The sequence below is a fragment of the Podarcis vaucheri genome (genome assembly GCF_965113315.1).
Source record: "Podarcis vaucheri genome assembly, chromosome: 15".
Classification (NCBI taxonomy): domain Eukaryota; kingdom Metazoa; phylum Chordata; class Lepidosauria; order Squamata; family Lacertidae; genus Podarcis; species Podarcis vaucheri.
In genome coordinates, this window is record NC_138753.1 from 34,578,384 (window position 1) to 34,596,733 (window position 18,350).

The window sequence follows — 18,350 nt, forward strand, 5'->3', positions numbered from 1 at the left end:
ACGTTGCAGCCATGAAGCACCCTGAGGGTCTTGCTCTGTGTAACCCCCCCTTTCTGAAATTGGGGTTGAAAGAAGCAAGGGTGAATCTTCTCTCCCCAGTTACAATCTATAGGGAAATTGCTGCTGCCACCGCCACTCCCCGACCAAATAAAGCTTCAAAAAAGCTTTTAAAATGCCAATTCCTGATGCATTTTAGGTGTGCATGTGTTTGCAGTGGTTATGTGTACCCTATTTTTCGCTCTGTAAGACGCACCAGACCATAAGACGCACCTAGTTTTTGGAGGAGGAAAACAAGAAAAAAAATATTCTGAATCTCAGAAGCTAGAACAACAAGAGGGATTGCTGCACAGCGATCCCTCTTGCTGTTCTGGTTTCTGGGATAGCTGTGCAGCCTGCATTCGCTCCATAAGATGCACACACATTTCCCCTTACTTGTTAGGAGGGAAAAAGTGAGTCTTATAGAGCAAAAAAATACAGTAATTGTGGTGAGTGTGATTGCTATGCATGCATGTGATTGTAGTGCATGGTACCCACAACAATTTCTCTGGTTTGCAAATGCACCCCGAAAGGTTTGGCAATTCCTGCAATGCAGAATTTGTGGGGGTACAGCACAACCCATGTGGCGAAACCGTATTATTGCTAAACTTGGTATCACTGCTGTACCGCCACCTCCACTGAATGTGGCTATGGCTAAAACCTAACTCTCACGTTGTGGTTTTGCGTAGTCAGTGTGCTCATCTCCATTATTTTGTCGATCATCATCTCAATGCTGCCGATATGGGAAGGGAGCTAAGGCAGAGATAGGGAGGCCCTATGACCTACTTTAAGGGACGCGGGTGGCGCTGTGGTCTAAACCACAGAGCCTGGGACTTGCCAATCAGAATGTCGGCGGTTCGAATCCCCACGACGGGGTGAGCTCCCGTTGCTCAGTTCCTGCTCCTGCCAACCTAGCACTTCAAAAGCATGTCCAAGTGCAAGTAGATAAATAGGTACAGCTCTGGTGGGAAGGTAAATGGCGTTTCTGTGCGCTGCTCTGGTTCGCCAGAAGTGGCTTAGTCATGCTGGTCATGCTGTATGCCGGCTCCCTTGGCCAATAAAGTGAGATGAGCTCCACTACCCCAGAGTCATCTGCGACTGGACCTTTACCTTTTCCTATGACCTACTTTGCAGGGGAAATAATATTTTCTGCACAATTTCAGTGATCTGGGAAATTTTGTTTGCTAAAAAAAAAGAGGAAGCCACAAACCTTGTTTAGCTCTGGATATCCATTTTCACCAACAGAACCTTTAAAGTATGGTATTAGACTTGGGTGGAAATTCTTGCCTCCCCCTAAAACAGTTCAATTTATTAATGACTTGCTCTTGTGAACCACCTCAAAGAGAAGTCTCCCTCTGTTTGATGGCTAGCATATTTCTACACCCGTTATATTTTTTATTTGACTGCCTCCAACTGAGGCACACTCTATTATTGTCAGTAATTCTCAAAACTAGCCTGATGCCCAGAGGCTCATCCTCCCAAGTTAAAAAGATTGGTCGATATCTTTATTGCAGTTGCCCAGAAAAATGTCATGACACTTTGGAGCAATCACTGACTGTGGGCTCCCATAAAGTTGATTTAGGGCTCAATCCTTCAAGCAACACCATCCTGAGACAGCAAAAAAAGGGAAAGCCCAGCTGAAGTTCAGGCTGCACTTCTTCATAAGTGCAGCTCGACAGTTACAAAAGTTCAGGCTGCTTTCTTGAATCCAATCCTCCTGTACATCTGTGGGGAAAGAGTATAAAGGATACCAGGCAACCATAGGATTCTCCCTCCTGAAAGCGTCTAACAGGCTAAACATCAGAATGAGCTTTCTGACAGCAAGAGATGTTCAGCAGTAGAGGTGGAAGACTCCTTCCTTGGAGGTTAACAACAACAACAACAATTTATTATTTATACTCTGCCCATCTGGCTGGGCTTCCCCAGCCACTCTGGGCAGCTTCCAACAGAATATTAAAATACAATAATCTATTAAACACCAAAAGCTTCCCTAAACAGGGCTGCCTTCAGATGTCTTCTAAAAGTCTGGTAGTTGTTTATCTCTTTGACATCTGATGGGAGGGCGTTCCACAGGGCAGGTGCCACCACCAAGAAGGCCCTCTGCCTGGTTCCCTGTGACCTTACTTCTCACAGCGAGGGAACCACCAGAAGACCCTCAGCACTGGACCTCAGTGTCCAGGCAGAACGATGGGGGTGGAGACGCTCCTTCAGGTATACAGGTATATTCTAAGCAAAGGTTGGATGGCCATCTGTCATGGATACTTTAGTTGAGATTACTGTGTTGCAGGGGGTTGGACTAGATGACCCCCAGGTCCCTTCCAACCCTTCCATTCTGCTCTACAATTCTTTGTGTACCACCTTGAGCTCCTTGGGGAGCAACAAGGTGGGATATAAAAGCAATAAATGGATTCTGTGACAATTGCCTATGAAGATCCAGACATTTGTGTATAAGAGGGGATGATTCACTGCACAGAGTGAGCAGATACTTGCCAAAGCTCAGTGACAGAGCAAATTTATACAGTGGTACCTCGGGTTAAGTACTTAATTCGTTCCGGAGGTCCGTTCTTAACCTGAAACTGTTCTTAACCTGAAGCACCACTTTAGCTAATGGGGCCTCCTGCTGCTGCTGCGCCGCCAGAGCACGATTTCTGTTCTCATCCTGAAGCAAAGTTCTTAACCTGAGGTACTACCTCTGGGTTAGCAGAGTCTGTAACCTGAAGCGTATATAACCCGAGGTACCACTGTATATGTATACAGTGGTACCTTGGTTCTCAAACCGTTCCGGAAGTCTGTTCCAAAACTAAAGGGTTCCAAAACCAAGGCTCACTTTCCCGTAGAAAGAAATGCAAAATGGATTGATCCGTTCCAGACTTTTAAAAACAACCCCTAAAACAGCAATTCAACATGAATTTTACTATTTAACGAGACCATTGCTCCATAAAATGAAAGCAATAAATAATGTACTGCAATCAATCCATCAGTAGCTGATCTGGGTTCCACACAGTCACAAGAAACAAAACAAAAAGCTGCAAAAACAAAAATGCAAAATAAATAGCAAAACCAGACAGACCTCAGTGTAAAACTCAAAACAGAAGCATAACACTCAAAACAAGAACACTTCCTTCTGGGTTTGCAGTATTTGGGTTCCAAGTTGTTTGAGTGCCAAGGCGTTTGAGAACCAAGGTAGCACTGTATACATTGGCAATGTACTGGGTTCAGTCCAGATTGGGCTGGAAGGGACCCCTGCCTGAAACCTCAGAGAGCTGCAGCCGGTCCTGATCTAGATGGACCAACCCCCCCTCCCACTGCCATTTTATGAGTACCCTCCAGAATAAATCTGTACTTGGTAGATGTGCTGGTTTTTACACAGCATGCAACCTGAAATGGGAGCCTCAGCATCGCTTGAGATGTCACAGATAGCCAAAAGAAGACCCACAAAGAAAGCTGTAGGTTTAGCGTGGGTATGTCTCCTACTTAGCACGATCCTCTTTTTGGAAAACTGTTTGGTGCAAGTCTGGCTTAAAGATAAGTACCATATTTTTCGCTCCATAAGACACACCTTTTCCCTTCTAAAAAGTAAGGGGAAATGTGTGTGTGTCTTATGGAGTGAATGCAGGGGGGAGGCAGGTGGGGAAATCCCCCAAGAGCCACACACAAGCTCCGCGCAGCTCTTACGGGCTTTTCCGCAGGAGGGAGAAGCGACTGACGTGGCCAGTCAGTCCCTTCTCCCTCCTCGTAGAAAAGCCCAAAGGAGCCGCACACTCTTTAAAGCAGCTCTGGGGTAGCCCTTGAATCCTCCGCAGGGCAGCAGGATGAAGGCTCCCCAGAGGCTTCGCGGGCCACCCCAGAAGCCAGAACAGCTAGAGAGAGCACTGTGCAGCGCTCCCTATAGCTGTTTTAGCTTCTGCCTTAGCTGCGCAAAGCCTCCGCAGGGCAGCGGGGAGCCTTCATCCCGCTGCCCTGCAGAGGCTTCGTGCAGCTATCCCTGGCTTCTGCGGGAGGCGGTGGAAGGGACAGGGTGAGCCTCTCTCACTTCCTCCACCTCCCGAAAAAGCCCCCAAGAGCCGTGCTCCCTTTAAAGAGCTGCGCGGAGTGTGTGTGTGGCTCTTGGGGTCTTTTCCCCATCAGTGATGGGCTGCCCTTCTCCCTCCTCGGGGAAAAGCCCCCAAGAGCCACACACACACACTCCACGTGGCTCGTGAAAGGGGAGCGCTGAGCAGAGCCTGGGATGCATACAGGCTCTGCTCAGCGCTCCCTTTAAATAATTTCCCCCCTTGAATTCCCCCTCTAAAAACTAGGTGCGCCTTATGGTCAGGTGCGCCTTATGGAGCGAAAAATATACTAACTGTAAGAAGTGAAAGAGGGACGCGGGTGGCGCTGTGGGCTAAAGCCTCCACGCCTAGGGCTTGCCGATCGAAAGGTCGGCGGTTCGAATCCCCGCGGCGGGGTGCGCTCCCGCTGCTCGGTCCCAGCGCCTGCCCACCTAGCAGTTCGAAAGCACCTCCGGGTGCAAGTAGATAAATAGGTACCGCTTACCAGTGGGAAGGTAAACGGCGTTCCGTGTGCGGCTCTGGCTCGCCAGAGCAGCGATGTCACGCTGGCCACGTGACCCGGAAGTGTCCCCGGACAGCGCTGGCCCCCGGCCAATAAATGTGAGATGGGCGCACAAACCCCACAGTCTGTCAAGACTGGCCCGTTCGGGCAGGGGTACCTTTACCTTTACCTTTAAGAAGTGAAAGCAAGAGGGACCTTGAAATAAGCTGGTCAGTAGTGGGCAGCTGGACAGCAGACCAAGGAGGCATGCAGATCACCTGGTCAAATGTACCTGATTTCTATTCAAATTATGTTATTCCTAAATTTGTACCTGTACATCAAATGAGCATATGCAAACTTTGGGGTGATGCTTTCCCTCTTTTCGCTTGTGTGGGTCATGTTGTAAGAGGCTACCTTTATTCATGATGCTGAAAAAAACCTGTCTGATCATTCTGCACAGAAACAGCCAGGGTGCAGGCAGAGGCTAATAACATTTGAGGGCAGTCGCTTGGCAAAGTGTGCCCTGGAAAATAAATAGCCAAAATAAAAACAATTTCTGGCACGCTTTCCCCACAAATGGCTGCTTGTCCTTCCTCCCACATGCCTACTGTTGCCTTTCTCTTCCTTCATCTTCTTTCAGTGTCACCTAATCAAAGGTGGGTCGTTTTGTTGTTGTTGTTGTTGTTTTGGGTCTTATAGTGGACCATATGATGGCTTCGCTAGTCCAACAGATTTATTCTTTTGAAGGAAGCCAGTGACCCAGCAAACCCCATCAACACAAATCATTATTAATTGCATCAAGAAAACTCACCTTTAGCTCCTTCTACACGCAAATATATTTTGCAGCTTCTCGTTGCAGGCAGGGAAAGGCTGTACTTTTGTCCTTTGGGTTTGTTCACCCTTGCCAGCTGGTTGAGGGTGATGGCAGTTGTGGTTCCACAACATCTCGAAGGCTCACAAGTTCCCACTTAACAGCAGCCCATCACATGACGCTTTCTCCACAAATTAGAAATGTTTCAGAAAAGGCTTGAGCATACTATAAAGAGATCATTTATTGGGCCTGGCGTTTTTAGCCAAGCAGGTTTGGTCAGAGATCACAATGTCCCATGATAAACTCTTCAGGGACCACCTGTCAATGGTGGGAATGGCCAAAAGGCTGGCGTGGCCACACTTTCAGACACACACAATTGAGGGAATCGCACGTCTACATGCACCCCCCCCCATGCTTACAGGCCCACACTAGACTCTCTTTCTCTCTCTCACACACACAGACCCCTCCCCCCACATACTAACTCAAGGAGCCAGTGTGGTGTAGTGGTTAAGAGCAGTGGACTCATAATCTGGTGAACTGGGTTCGATTCCCTGCTCCTCCACATGCAGCTGCTGAGTGACACTTCTTTGAAGTCTCTCAGCCTCACTCACCTCCCAGAGTGTTTGTTGTGGGGGAGGAAGGGAAAGGAGAATGTTAGCCGCTTTGAGACTCCTTCGGGTAGCGATAAAGTGGGATATCAAATCCAAACTCTTCTTCTTCTTCTTCCCATGTGCCATTTTCCTCATTCTCTCTCTCTCTCTCTCTTTCTGGCAAACATGCAGCAAGGTATAATCATAAACTGGCAAAGTATTTACTAGTCAAACTTTTGCAGAACGTTTAGGGTGCTCACCAATGTTAGCCATACTAAGAGTAGACCCATTGAAATCAATGGGCCTAGATAACGTCAGTCTATTGATTTCATTTGGTTTGTTCTGAGTAAGTTGGGAGATTACGGGTTAACTTTTAGAGGACCATGAATCCATCTTTGTGATAGTTGAGGTTTGTTGTCTCTTGTCACCCTTTTTTTACTTTACTTAAAAAAAAAAAAGACACCCCCCCCAAAAAAAACCCCCACTGCTGCTGAAGCAATAATATCTAATGAGGTGAGCGCTGTTATCTTCTTGCTGCCAACTGCCTCGCAGTGGTGGGAGGTATTTAGCTGACCCGAGAAGAAGTCAAGGGTGGCTAATGGTCCATTAAGAAGCATTTTCAAATTAGGATTATAATCCATCTCAACATTAAAAAAAGCAGCAGAAATGTTTCAAGTTATCTGGTTCCTTAATTGCATCTTTGAAAAAAGAAAGAAAGAAATTGGCAGGAAATTAACATGAGCAAATGGCTCCGAATTTGACCAATTGTGCTGCTCTCTGCTTTAAACCACAGAGCTAGAATAATGAGAGATCGAGTCCCTTCCCCTTCAAAATATGAAAACAGCCAATGTATTATTATTCTTTGCTAATGGATGCAGACTTGGAGCTATTTACATGGTGTAAGCCATTTTAAAACAAGCCCACAAAATGTAACTGTATGATCACTCCCCGCTTTCTAAGTTTGAAATTTTCTACATAATTCAGTACATAATTCTTACTTCATAATTTTATTCAAAGAGGGCCTAATCCACTCTTCTCCATCTGCTAGTTGCAAGGGCTCTTGCGCTAGCAGACAGGTGAGTTTGAGGCCTCACCTGCACTAAAATTTAAATTTAAAGCAGTACCAAACACTTTAAACAGCCATGGCTTCTTCAAAAGAATCCTGGGAGCTGTCATCTGTTAAGGGTGCTGAGAGTTGTTAGGTAAAGGTAAAGGGACCCCTGACCATTAGGTCCAGTCGTGGCCGACTCTGGGGTTGCGGCGCTCATCTCGCTTTATTGGCCGAGGGAGCTGGCGTACAGCTTCCGGGTCATGTGGCCAGCATGACTAAGCCGCTTCTGGCGAACCAGAGCAGCGCACGAAAACGGTGTTTACCTTCCCGCTGGAGCGGTACCTATTCATCTGCTTGCCCTTTGACGTGCTTTTGAATTGCTAGGTTGGCAGGAGCAGGGACCGAGCAACGGGAGCTCACCCCATCACGGGGATTTGAACCGCCGACCTTCCGATTGGCAAGCCCTAGGCTCAGTGGTTACGGTTCAAATCCCCACGACGGGGTGAGCTCCCGTTGCTTGGTCCCAGCTCCTGCCCACCTAGCAGTTCAAAAGCACCCCAAAAAGTGCAAGTAGATAAATAGGTACCGCTCCGGCGGGAAGGTAAACGGCGTTTCCATGCGCTGCTCTGCTTTCGCCAGAAGCGGCTTAGTCATGCTGGCCACATGACCCGGAAAAACTGTTTGCAGACAAACGCCGGCTCCCTCGGCCTGTAAAGTCAGATGAGCGCCATAACCCCCGAGTCGTTCGCAACTGGACTTAACTGTCAGGGTTCTGTTACCTTTTTATTCCCTCTCCCAAAGCAACACTTTTCAGAGTAGTTTAACAATCAATCCTTTTCCCCAGGAAACTCTGGGAAACACTGCAGCTCTGAGAGGATATAAGGTCTCTTCTACACAGAATGCCTGTTGTCCTCTGTATCTGGTCTTCCCCCTGCTAATCTCTTCTGCACAGAACCCATGCCCCTTTTTGCATCTGGTCCACCTATTGCTGCAACTCCAGATCATGATTTTTAAAAAAGTTGTTCCAGAGTAGAGTTGCCAAGTTTTTTGTTTTTGATTTAACTGGTCTTTTCTCCGTAGGCCAATAACAGCAGGCTGATGCGTCGACAGGAGCAGGTGCTTACATTTAGCTCTGTGTAATGAAAACCTTCATTCACTGATGTCTGCACCAGCCATGCCCCTTTCCAGAGTGCTCTATTCCAGTGTTTCCCAACCGGTGTTCCGCGGCACACTAGTGTGCCGTGAGACACCGGCTGGTGTGCCGTGGGAGGGAGGCGGGCGAGTCGGGCGGCGAGAGGCGGCGGCGGCGAGGATCCGCGTCGAGCCGGGGGCGGCTCCGCGGTGGTGGTGCCGAGCGGTGGGGCAGCGCGCGCAAAAGGGAGGAGCGCGAGACAGCGGAGGAGGAGGAGGCCGGCATGTCCGGGCAGCAGCAGCAACAGCAGCAGCAGCAACTCCCGGAGACGGCTCCTCCTCCGCCCGCTATCGCCGCCACCACCACAACAGCCGCCGCCGCCTCAGCTGCCGCCGTCCCTCAGTCCCTCGCTCTGCTGCCTCCTCCCACCCCGGCAAGGGGAAGGGAAAAAACGTTCACTTTTGTGCGTCCCTCCCGGCGTGACGCTGCGCGCTGACGTCACGGGGCGGGGCTTTAATGGTGGTGTGCCGCGAGATTTTTTTCCGGTAAACAGGTGTGCCGTTGCCCAAAAACGTTTGGGAAACACTGCTCTATTCCACCCTTTCGCATTTCCATCCTGCCTCCAGTGCTGCTTTCCCCCCTAAAGGGTGTTTGTTTTGTACTTTCACAAACTTTGGGGTTTCTGGATGGTTTGATTTTGGCTGCATAGGGAACAGAACTCCTAGGACTGAATCTGCTACTTGAACGCAACCATCACCATCAAAACGTCTGTTTTTCTATTGTGCAAAACCCATAGGGGCTTAACAAAATCAAAATACATAACTAAGTTTTAAAACTGCAACACTAGAGCCACAGAAATGGCATTGCAATGATAAATGCTGTATATAAAAGCAACTATAGTAAATGTACAGGCAATAGCAACTAGCTGGCAACTAAGGCTGCAATGCTACATACAATTACTTGTGAGTAGGACTTATTAAACACAGTGGGATTTGCATAGGGCTGTGTTGTAAGGTGCCCATTAAATGCAGAAGAAGGAGCCAGGTATCTTGGCAACGCTGTCCTAGTGGGGTTAATGCGACCTTCTTTTCGCTAATATCAAGACCAGGGGAAACTGAAATAATATTTTAGGAAGCAGTTAAATGTCCATCATGCTCATTGAGGAGCCCTGCTGCTCTAAGAGAGATGTTTGCTTTTCAGGAGAGCTGGTTGTTTTTGGAGAAGAGAGTCATGAAAGAGCTGAGATGACTTTGCAGAGTTTCCCTTGTGCCTATTGGCAGGGAGAGGGAATTTTAACAGCCAATTTGTCAGAGCATGTAGAGTGGAGGGGTGGGTGGGTGGGGGACAGGAATGTATCTTTAGAAAGCGTTTTAAGAACAGGATTTTTTAAAATGCATGGCAGACAGGATGAAGAAAAGAACTGGCACGAATCATGGCAGACCTATGTGCTGCTTTGTGCTGTGGTGTTCATGCGCATGGATTTTTCGGCACTAGGAACAAGATGCAGCCTCAGGTGCTACTCAGGGACTTATTGGGATTGTGGAAAGGGCAATGAATGACAAAACCCCCAGAAACTAGCACTAGCACTGTTTTAATAAGGTATATTCAAAAGGCAAAAATCTGGACATTCGTAAATGGAACTTGCAACAAACTGCTGCAGTACTTCACTCATTCTCAGGGTTTAAGGGTACCGACCATTCCTCTGGGATGCTATAATTAGGGGCTGAAGGATGCCAATTCACAGCCCCACTTCCCTCATCGGTTTCCCTTTAGTCACTCAATTCAACATCGCACTGATTTGGGAGGATTTATGTCCCTTTTTGGGTAGTTCTAGAATATTACTTTTTTTTAAAAAAAATCACACTTCTTCAAAATTTTGAGCACCCGGAACTGTGTTGATACCTTTTGTTTTTCTGTCCCATTTTGGTTCGATTGCCATTTGCAAGGAAGCATCATTAGAAGAAATGAGAGGGGCATTATTTTGCAGTGACAGCTGGAATGCAAAATAGTTTTATTTCCATAAGATGGGCTCTAGCTCAGTGGTTGAGTTTCCATGCAGGAGGTCCCAGTGTCAATCCCTGGCTTTTCCAGGTAGGGCTGGGAGAGAACCCTGTCTGAAATGCAAGAGAGCAGCTGCCAGTCAGTGTAGACAGCACTGAACTAGATGAACCCAATGGTCTGACTTGGCACAAGGCAGCTTCTGATGTCCCATGCAAGTCTGCCTAGGAATGCAGTAATTTAGTTATACAAAACTCTTGTTTTGTTTTGTTTTGTTTTGGTGGTGGTAAGAGCAACAATAACAATAATTTGCCACTAGCCCAAAGTTTTGCAACATGGTACTCCTGGTTCATAACGGTAAAGGGACCCCTGACCATTAGGTCCAGTCGTGGATGACTCTGGGGCTGCGGTGCTCATCGCGCTTTATTGGCTTCCGGGTCATGTGGCCAGCATGACTAAGCCACTTCTAGCGAACCAGAGCAGCGCACGGAAACACCGTTTACCTTCCCGCCGGAGTGGTACCTATTTATCTACTTGCATTTTGACATGCTTTCGAACTGCTAGGTTGGCAGGCGCAGGGACCGAGCAACGGGAGCTCACCCTGTCGCGGGGATTCGAACAGCCGACCTTCTGATCAGCAAGCCCTAGGCTCTGTAGTTTAACCCACAGCGCCACCCACATCCTACTCCTGGTTCATACCAGACAGTAATTTGCCACTAGCCCATAGTTTTGCAACATGGTACTCCTGGTTCATACCAGACAAGACACTGCGAGACAGGACACTGGTCATGCAGGAAACACAAGGAGTGTAATCTAACTGGAAGAAAGATACAGTTGCTTGTGTTTTCCCTGCAGCTCCGCAAGCATGGCTGAAATTAAATTAAATACAAAACTCTTGTTAAAAGGGTAGGAAGGAGAAAGACAAGCAATAAGAATGCCTAGGGATTCCTGGGTCCACATGATGAAGAAGGCTGTTGTACAGTGGTACCTTGGGTTACAGATGCTTCAGGTTACAGATGCTTCAGGTTACAGACTCCGCTAACCCAGAAATAGTACCTCGGGTTAAGAACTTTGCTTCAGGATGAGAAGAGAAATCATGTGGTGGCATTGGGAGGCCCCATTAGATAAAGTGGTATCTCAGGTTAAGAACCATTTCAGGTTAAGAATGGACCTCTGGAACGAATTAAGTTCTTAATCCGAGGTACCACTGTACTTCTTAGGAGGTTGCATAGAAGGCAACATTTCACCAGGTATATTTTTTCCCTATCACAGAACAACAGTGAGCATGAAAGTAGCACATGGTGGAATATTTTACATGCAGCTTTTCAGTGTGCAGAGGCAGTCTCACATTTGGCCGTGGGCTGTGCACACACTATACCTTTAAAGCACATTTCAGCACGTTCTTTCCCTCAGCGAATTCTGGGCACCACAGTTACCTTTCCCAGAAACCCTTAACAAACTGCAGTGCCCAGAATCCTCTGAGGAAAAGGAAGTGCTGTGAATGTGCACCAAAGGTGCAATGTGTGCACAGACATGTCCTCCCGGGTAAACATGTACTCTTTATGCTTTTGGTCTAAAGCAGTGGTGGGGGGGGGGCTGTGGCTCTCCACGTTCTGTTGGACTACAACTCCCATCATGGCTGACCATTGGCCTAGCTGGGCTGGATGATGTTGAAGTTCAACAAAATTTGGAGGGCCACAGGTTCCCCAGCCCTGATTTATCTGGAAGGGCAAAAGCCCCAAAGCACATTGTTTTTCTTCCTCCCCTACCTCCCAAAATATCCCAGCCTATTTCTGTTTCCAAAGAACTGTAATAATATCATGAAAGATTTGAACAGGGCTGTCACTGATTGAAGAATTTTAATTGATTGATCTTCCGCCTTCTGACAGATTAATTGTTAATTAAATTTAAATAAATTTGCATATTACCCAAAAACCTCAGTATTGTGGCCCTTTTAAACAGAGGCAGGGAAGGGAGTGCAAGATAATTGCCAATTTAACGAACAAAAGCTACCAACAAGTGGTTATGTTATTTTTCCCATTCCCTCTCGCAGCAACTGGAAGAAAGAGACAGTGGCGTAGCGTGGGGGGTGCAGGGGGGGTCGGCCGCACCGGGCGCAACATCTGGGGTTAGGGGGCGCAAATCCACGGGTTAGGGGGCGCAAATTACTTGCCTTGCCCCGGGTGCTGACAACCCACGCTACGCCACTGGAAAGAGAGCAGCCTTGGCACTCACTCTCCGGTAAAAATACAGGCGGGGTGGGGGCAACCAGCCAGCCTTAAAATCCAGTCTCTCCTAGTCCTGTGTGCCCTTTTCAGAAACCACAACAGGCAGGAATCCGCCGGAATCACGGCAGGCAGTGCTGTGCAGTTTAGAGCGCAGAAACCGATAAGTTGGCAACTCTGTAAGCCGCAACATTCCTCCAGAACTGGAGCAAGAAGAACTACCAAGGACTTCCTTCCGCACCTGCCGGATTGGGCCCCTTCCTTCCCTCAAAGTAGAGAGATAGAGACGCCCTGTTTTGGGACCCCCTGGGAGAGCATCTCTAGACGCCAGCAGGCAAAAAGCTCCGGGAAAAGATCTCCCTCTTAGCAGCGGAGGCGGCCGCTTGAAAGGCGAGCGAGTCCGCTAGGGGGAGACAAGCCGGCTGGGAGCGCGGGTGCGCGCTTCGCCTGTCGAGCACCAGCGCTCGGGGCCGGGCTGGGGGCGGTGCGCGGGCGGCAGGAGGAGGTGTGCCCGTCGAGGGCGGGGCCGGGCTGACGCGCGGCAGGGCCAGGCAGTGAGTATAGGCTGCGCTGTCAGGCCGGTGTCAGTCTGATGAAGATTGGCATGCAGGTAAGCTGTCATTCAGGGAGCCGAGTCGCGGCGCGTCGCAGACTCGCAGGGGCGGGCAAAGCGGGCTCTGCGCTCGCAGCAGCAGCAGCAGCTGCTCCCGCTGCTGTGCTTGCAGCTGGCTGGGCAGCAGGCACCGGCCACGAGCCAGGCTTGCGAGCAGGGGAGGGAAAGGGGGCACGCGGGGGCTTTCCGTGCAGCGCCGTCGGGGAGACGCCCCCCGGTTTCTCTTTTCCTCCCTCCTCCTTCTCCCGAGCCAGGGACTTTGGCTGAGCTCTGAGCCTTTTGACGGGCAGGACAACCGAGCAGCCGGCCGGGGGGGGGGTGATAACGGACGGAGGGAGGACGACTTGCGTGGGGGGACAAAGCGGGTTTGGAGGGGACGGCGCCGTCGAGGAGGGCAGAGGTGGAAAGGACTCCGTGAGGATGTGTTTGGAGACGGGCGGGCGGGCGTCTTTCTGGGTTCCTCTGCAGGTGCGAGGCTCCGTGGAGCGGCGGTGGGGTGTTTGGGGAGAGGCAGGCGCCCAGAGACCTCCCGAAGCTGTCGAAGGCGCAAGAACTGGGTTCGGAGGCGCAAAGGGGATCCTCCAAGGGGTGGGGTGGGGGAGAGACTGGCTTGGGGTTCTAGGGGGCGGAGATAGGAAGGGGTGAGGAGAGGCGCGAGATGCGGAAGGTTTGCGGGGCTGCCTTTTGGCTGGCGGAACCGCAAAGTTGAGAGGGGACGGGTCGGGAAAAGGAGAGAAGAGGGGTCGAGGAGATAGAGACCCGACTCCTGGAGGCTGTGCGGGGTTCGATGGCGGGAGACTAATTTGTGGGGGCTTTGAAGGTGATAGGCTTGGGGCGCGGGGAAAGAATGACACCCCCCTTTTCGTACTTTTGAGCCGCGAGCGGTGCAGGAGAAGGTTAGGGAAGCCTCGCCGGTAGCGCTTTGGACGGCTCCGAGTGCCGGCAGTGGCGGAGGCGGGCTGCTTCCGAGACGCGTCGTCGTCCAACTTTTGGGATGCACCTCGGCGGGGGCTGTTTCTTCTTCTTCGGAGGCAGAGTCGGGAAGAGCGCCCGGGAAGCTGCCGCTGGTTCGCTCGGGTAGCCGGGAGAGCGCAGTTCGAGGTGGCGGTGTTGGGGAGAGACCCTCGCTCAGGGCGCCACGAGACTTGGCGGCCGGCGGCCTATCTGGGGGGTTTTTTGGAGCGTATTTCGGCGGAGCGATTGGGGAGGAGGGGGCTTGTTGCCGGATTCTTCAGCTGGGCCGGAGATCTGCTGCTGGGGGGGGTCCCTGGGCCGAGTTGTGAGCACGGCCTGCTGAAGGGAGATCCAGCCGATTGCGCGACGGGGACGGCCGGGGCTCTCCGGCTAGGGCGCGCGGCTGGCTGGCTGGCTGGCGAGGGAGCAGGTGGGGAGGAGGCGGGGGACGGCGGCGGCGCTCTGCTGGAGGGGCGCCCGAGGCAGAGGCGGCGACCACCCCCGCCAACCTGGGCGGGGGCCCCGGTGACCGAGGCCGGGCTGGTGCGGCTCGTCCAGGCAGACTTTCTCCGGCTCTCCTTTCTTGCTGGCTCGCTCCGTCTGCCGAAGAGACAAAGGGGCGCGCGTCGCTGTCGCCGCGGGGGGAGAGAACAGGCTGCGCTCGCTCGCTGGCTCCCTCCCCGCCCGAGCCTTGCGCGACGGCAGGCGCCCGGGGACGCGAGTGGGGCCGGGGGAGCAGAGCCCGGCTTGGGCAGGGTCTCTCTCGCCTCCTCGGGCGGCGCCCGTCTCCCGGGGAAGAAACTCCGGCCAGGCGCTCGCCGGAGAGCAGGGAGAATCGCGCTCCCGGGCTGTTCCGCCTGAGCAACAAAAAGATCTCCCTGTCGGCTAGGGAGTTGGTTGGCGAGCGGATCTCTTGCGCGAGGCTGCGATCCGGTCCGCGCTGCCGGTGGGAACGAGGAGCCTCGTTGAACTGGGCAACCGGGGCGGGGGTGATGGGGGCGCGGACGCTTCGCCGGGGCGCTCGCCGACTTGGCAGAGTTTCGAGGCCGTTTTCTCAAACGAAGGAGAAATCCCTTCCTAGCATCCATCTGTTTCTTTAAACGTCGCGAAGCTGTTTTTAAGTCTCATTTTCCCCCTCCCCCTCCGAATAAAACCCAGGAAATTGGTGGCTCTCTATTTCCCGCACCCAGGGCAGCGCTTCTTAGCAATAAACACCTTTGAACTAGGTGGGACTTACTTCTGGGTAAACGTGGGTTGGATCGCGCTGCTGCTGCTGCGTTAGACATTATTTCGCTCCCACGTTTGGGCTCTAGGCGAGTTGGTTTCGCAGGAAGTTGTTAATAAAAATTTTAAATAAATAAAACTAGTAGCACTGTGATATTATTATTTTAAAAAAGCAATATAATTTATTATTGTTGTTGTTGTGATCATGCCGAGCCGATGATAAAAATGCAATTATATATGTAGTTATATACAGTGTATATATATATGTATATATAATATTTTTTGTGATCATCCCCATCTGGAGAGGGTCTTCGGAGAGAGCTCTGGTCCCAGTTTATCTTCTCCCTCCCTATGACTCGCTGGAGAGGGAACAGGAAGGCGGAGGCCGGCTTGGAAATCTGTGTTGTCGTTTTCTGAGTTGTGCGTCTCTCACCCTCGGCGTGTTTGCCTCGCTCGGCGTTTGTTATGTCTTCGATTCTCTCTCCTGTCTCTCTCTTCCACGCCGCCCCCCTCCCAAGACAATAGGTCATGCACACCGAGATCCCGGAGAAATAGCAATAAGTTATGAAATCTCATTGGTGCGTGGTGACCTAAAGAAATCACTTTGTTTGTTTGTTTGAGGCACGATTTAGTAAACTTCCAAGAGGCTCCAGCGTACTAACCTTTCCGGTTAACAGCTCCTCTTCCTTTCCTTAGAGAACATCTCTCCGTTTCTTGGGATCTGTGGTCCCGATGGGGGCTTGTTGGGCTGGCGCCGTTCATTCTTCCTTTCTCTGTCTGCCCCCCCTCTATTCCCAGCTTATTTCTCTGGCTGCCTGCGGGTGTTTTTGCCTGTATGTCATCCCCCACCAAAAGACCCCTGTCTGCCCCCACCTCCAAAAGGGTCCGAGAGCCGCCTATGATGAACTCCCAAACCCAGTTGCCTCCCGAGTTCAGGAGCAAAAAAGATTGGACAAAAACACTTGCAGCAAAGCTGGTGATGAAATAAAAGGAGTGTATTGCACCATGTTTATCCCCCAGTGGGGCAGAGCAGAAGACCTGCCAGATTGGCTTTCAATAATAACTTAAAAGAAAAAGGGGGGGAAACACCCAACACCAGAGCTCCCACTTTCTCTCTTTGGCTGGACTCCTCTTCCAGCCTTCACTCACCTGGTCTCTTCCAGTTGTAGCACAAAACAGCTGGAGGGCACCATGTTGGGGAAGACTGAGTTAGCTTAAAGGATTTGAAATTGACTTAAGGAGAAGGGGAGTATGGTGGGGAACGTCAAGGCTAAACCAATTGTGCATAAAGGTGATTTTAAACTAAGCTGAGTTTCCTGGTCTTCACCTTGGGATATAATCAGTGTTACACATGGGGTGCTTCTTTCCAGAGAAGCCCAAGTATAGTGACTGGAACATACTGATTAAAATCTCCCTTTCAGATCATTCTCCTCCTCCTCTCCTGTCTTTCCTTATCTAGGATAGTTCTTTTCCTGCCTTCCAAATAGCTGTAATTTCTTTAACCTTAGACTTACACATTGAGGTCCTCACCCCTTGAGCTTCACAGCAGCCCTGCAAAGCAGGTTAGGCCAGGGACAGTGACTGGCCCAAGGTCACACAGTTGATTTCTTACAGCTCGGCTGGGATCTGAATCTGGATCTTGCTGCTGCTTAGTCTGGCTCTTCAACCGCTACAGCACAGTGGCACACTCTTGCTGGCAGTTGTGCCTTGGTCTTCAAACAAGCCCTATGGAGGAAAACTCCTTGTATTTTGAAGGCTGGTTAGGTTGTGAGAGCCTGAAGATACAGCCCTGCCTGTTATCTGTATTTACCCAGCACTATCCATGCATACAGCAACCCCCAGAATTACCTGAGGGTGGGTGGGTAGACCTCAATTCCAGAAATGTGGTTAGGACCTGGATATTTCTCAACCTTGTTGGTTATTGCATTTATATGCTAACTTTCCTCCAAGGAACACAAGATGGCGTTCTTGTCTCCCTCTCTCCCTATATCGTCCTCACGAACAACCCTGTGAGGTATGTTGGGCTGAGAGTTGGCCCAAGGTCACACAGGGAGCTTCATGGTCAAGTGGGGATTTTATCCCTGGTCCTACACTCTAACTCAGATGTGGGGATTCTTTGGCCCTCCAGATGTTGGTGAACTGCATCTCTCATCTGCCCTAGCCATTTAACTTGCTTTACTATAGCTGATGAGCCACCAACATCTGGAGGTCCAAAGGTTCCCCCCTCCTGCTCTAAACAATGCGCCACATGTTCCCCATGGAAATGAACTGCTGACCATTCTCCCTAATTCCCTCAACTCATTTGGGGAACGAAAGACCAATGGAAACTAACATGGAGGGAAACATGTGGATGGGAAAGAGCTTTTGGGTAGCGGCCTTCTTAAGCTAGAATGACCTATACTTTAGTGGTAAAAATGGAATGCTTATTGTAGATGGATTGAAATGTTCTCCATTCCATTTCAATCCATCTACAGCAGGAATGACTTCCACACCAGCGAAACTGGTCAGTTTCATTGCAGACCAGAGTGGAGGGTAGATCAAGTGAAGGAAAGGGTTGGTGTGTGGATGATGCAGATGGAGCAGAGTTATAGGGTTAAGGGAGACACTGTGGACAAGAGAGAGTCTACAAAACAGATGTCAGAGGACTCAGATCTTGTTTGGATAGAATGCATCTTTGGAGGAGTGAAAACTGCAAGGAGGGTGAAAAGCAGCTGTAGCTACACCTTCCTTTGTTTGCTGTACATTTATATTAACCTCATTACAAGCACAGTATTTGTGTCTCTTACGCATGTACATCAACAGCAGGGGAGAGACTTGCAATCACTTCCTTGCAGCATGTTGAAATCTGTTTGTGTCATCCCTACTCCTAGCTCCGCCTCTCCCCCCCTCCACCACCCACAACTCAGCTCCTGCCAAAAATGTTAACTATGACAAACCAACCCCACTTCATAGTTGCAATCAGAATAAACTGTAATAGGAGTAGTTTGTGACTGACATAACTTAGCCTGATTGTAGAGTTATTTTGGAAGGTGGAAGGTGTGTGTGTGTGTGAGAGAGAGAGTAAAGTGAGTGAAACCAACCAACATAGAATTCAGTATCAGATTATAAAGTAGAGCTACAAAATAAGGTTGCACGGAGTCCTTGAGTGCTGGGCTTCGTAAGTCTGAAGTGTCTGGCTTCATC

The 18,350-nt window shown here is 50.1% G+C and overlaps 1 protein-coding gene across 2 annotated transcripts in view; it reads left to right on the forward strand.

The window, feature by feature from the left end:
• The first annotated feature begins 12,870 nt into the window (after window positions 1-12,870).
• PKNOX2 (PBX/knotted 1 homeobox 2) overlaps window positions 12,871-18,350 on the forward strand; it is a 456,445-nt gene continuing 450,965 nt past the window's right edge. For both annotated transcript variants that reach the window (XM_082200515.1, XM_082200522.1), the window contains exon 1: window positions 12,871-12,986. The gene's annotated coding sequence lies outside the window, so the exon portion shown is untranslated. The remainder of the gene's footprint in view (window positions 12,987-18,350) is intronic.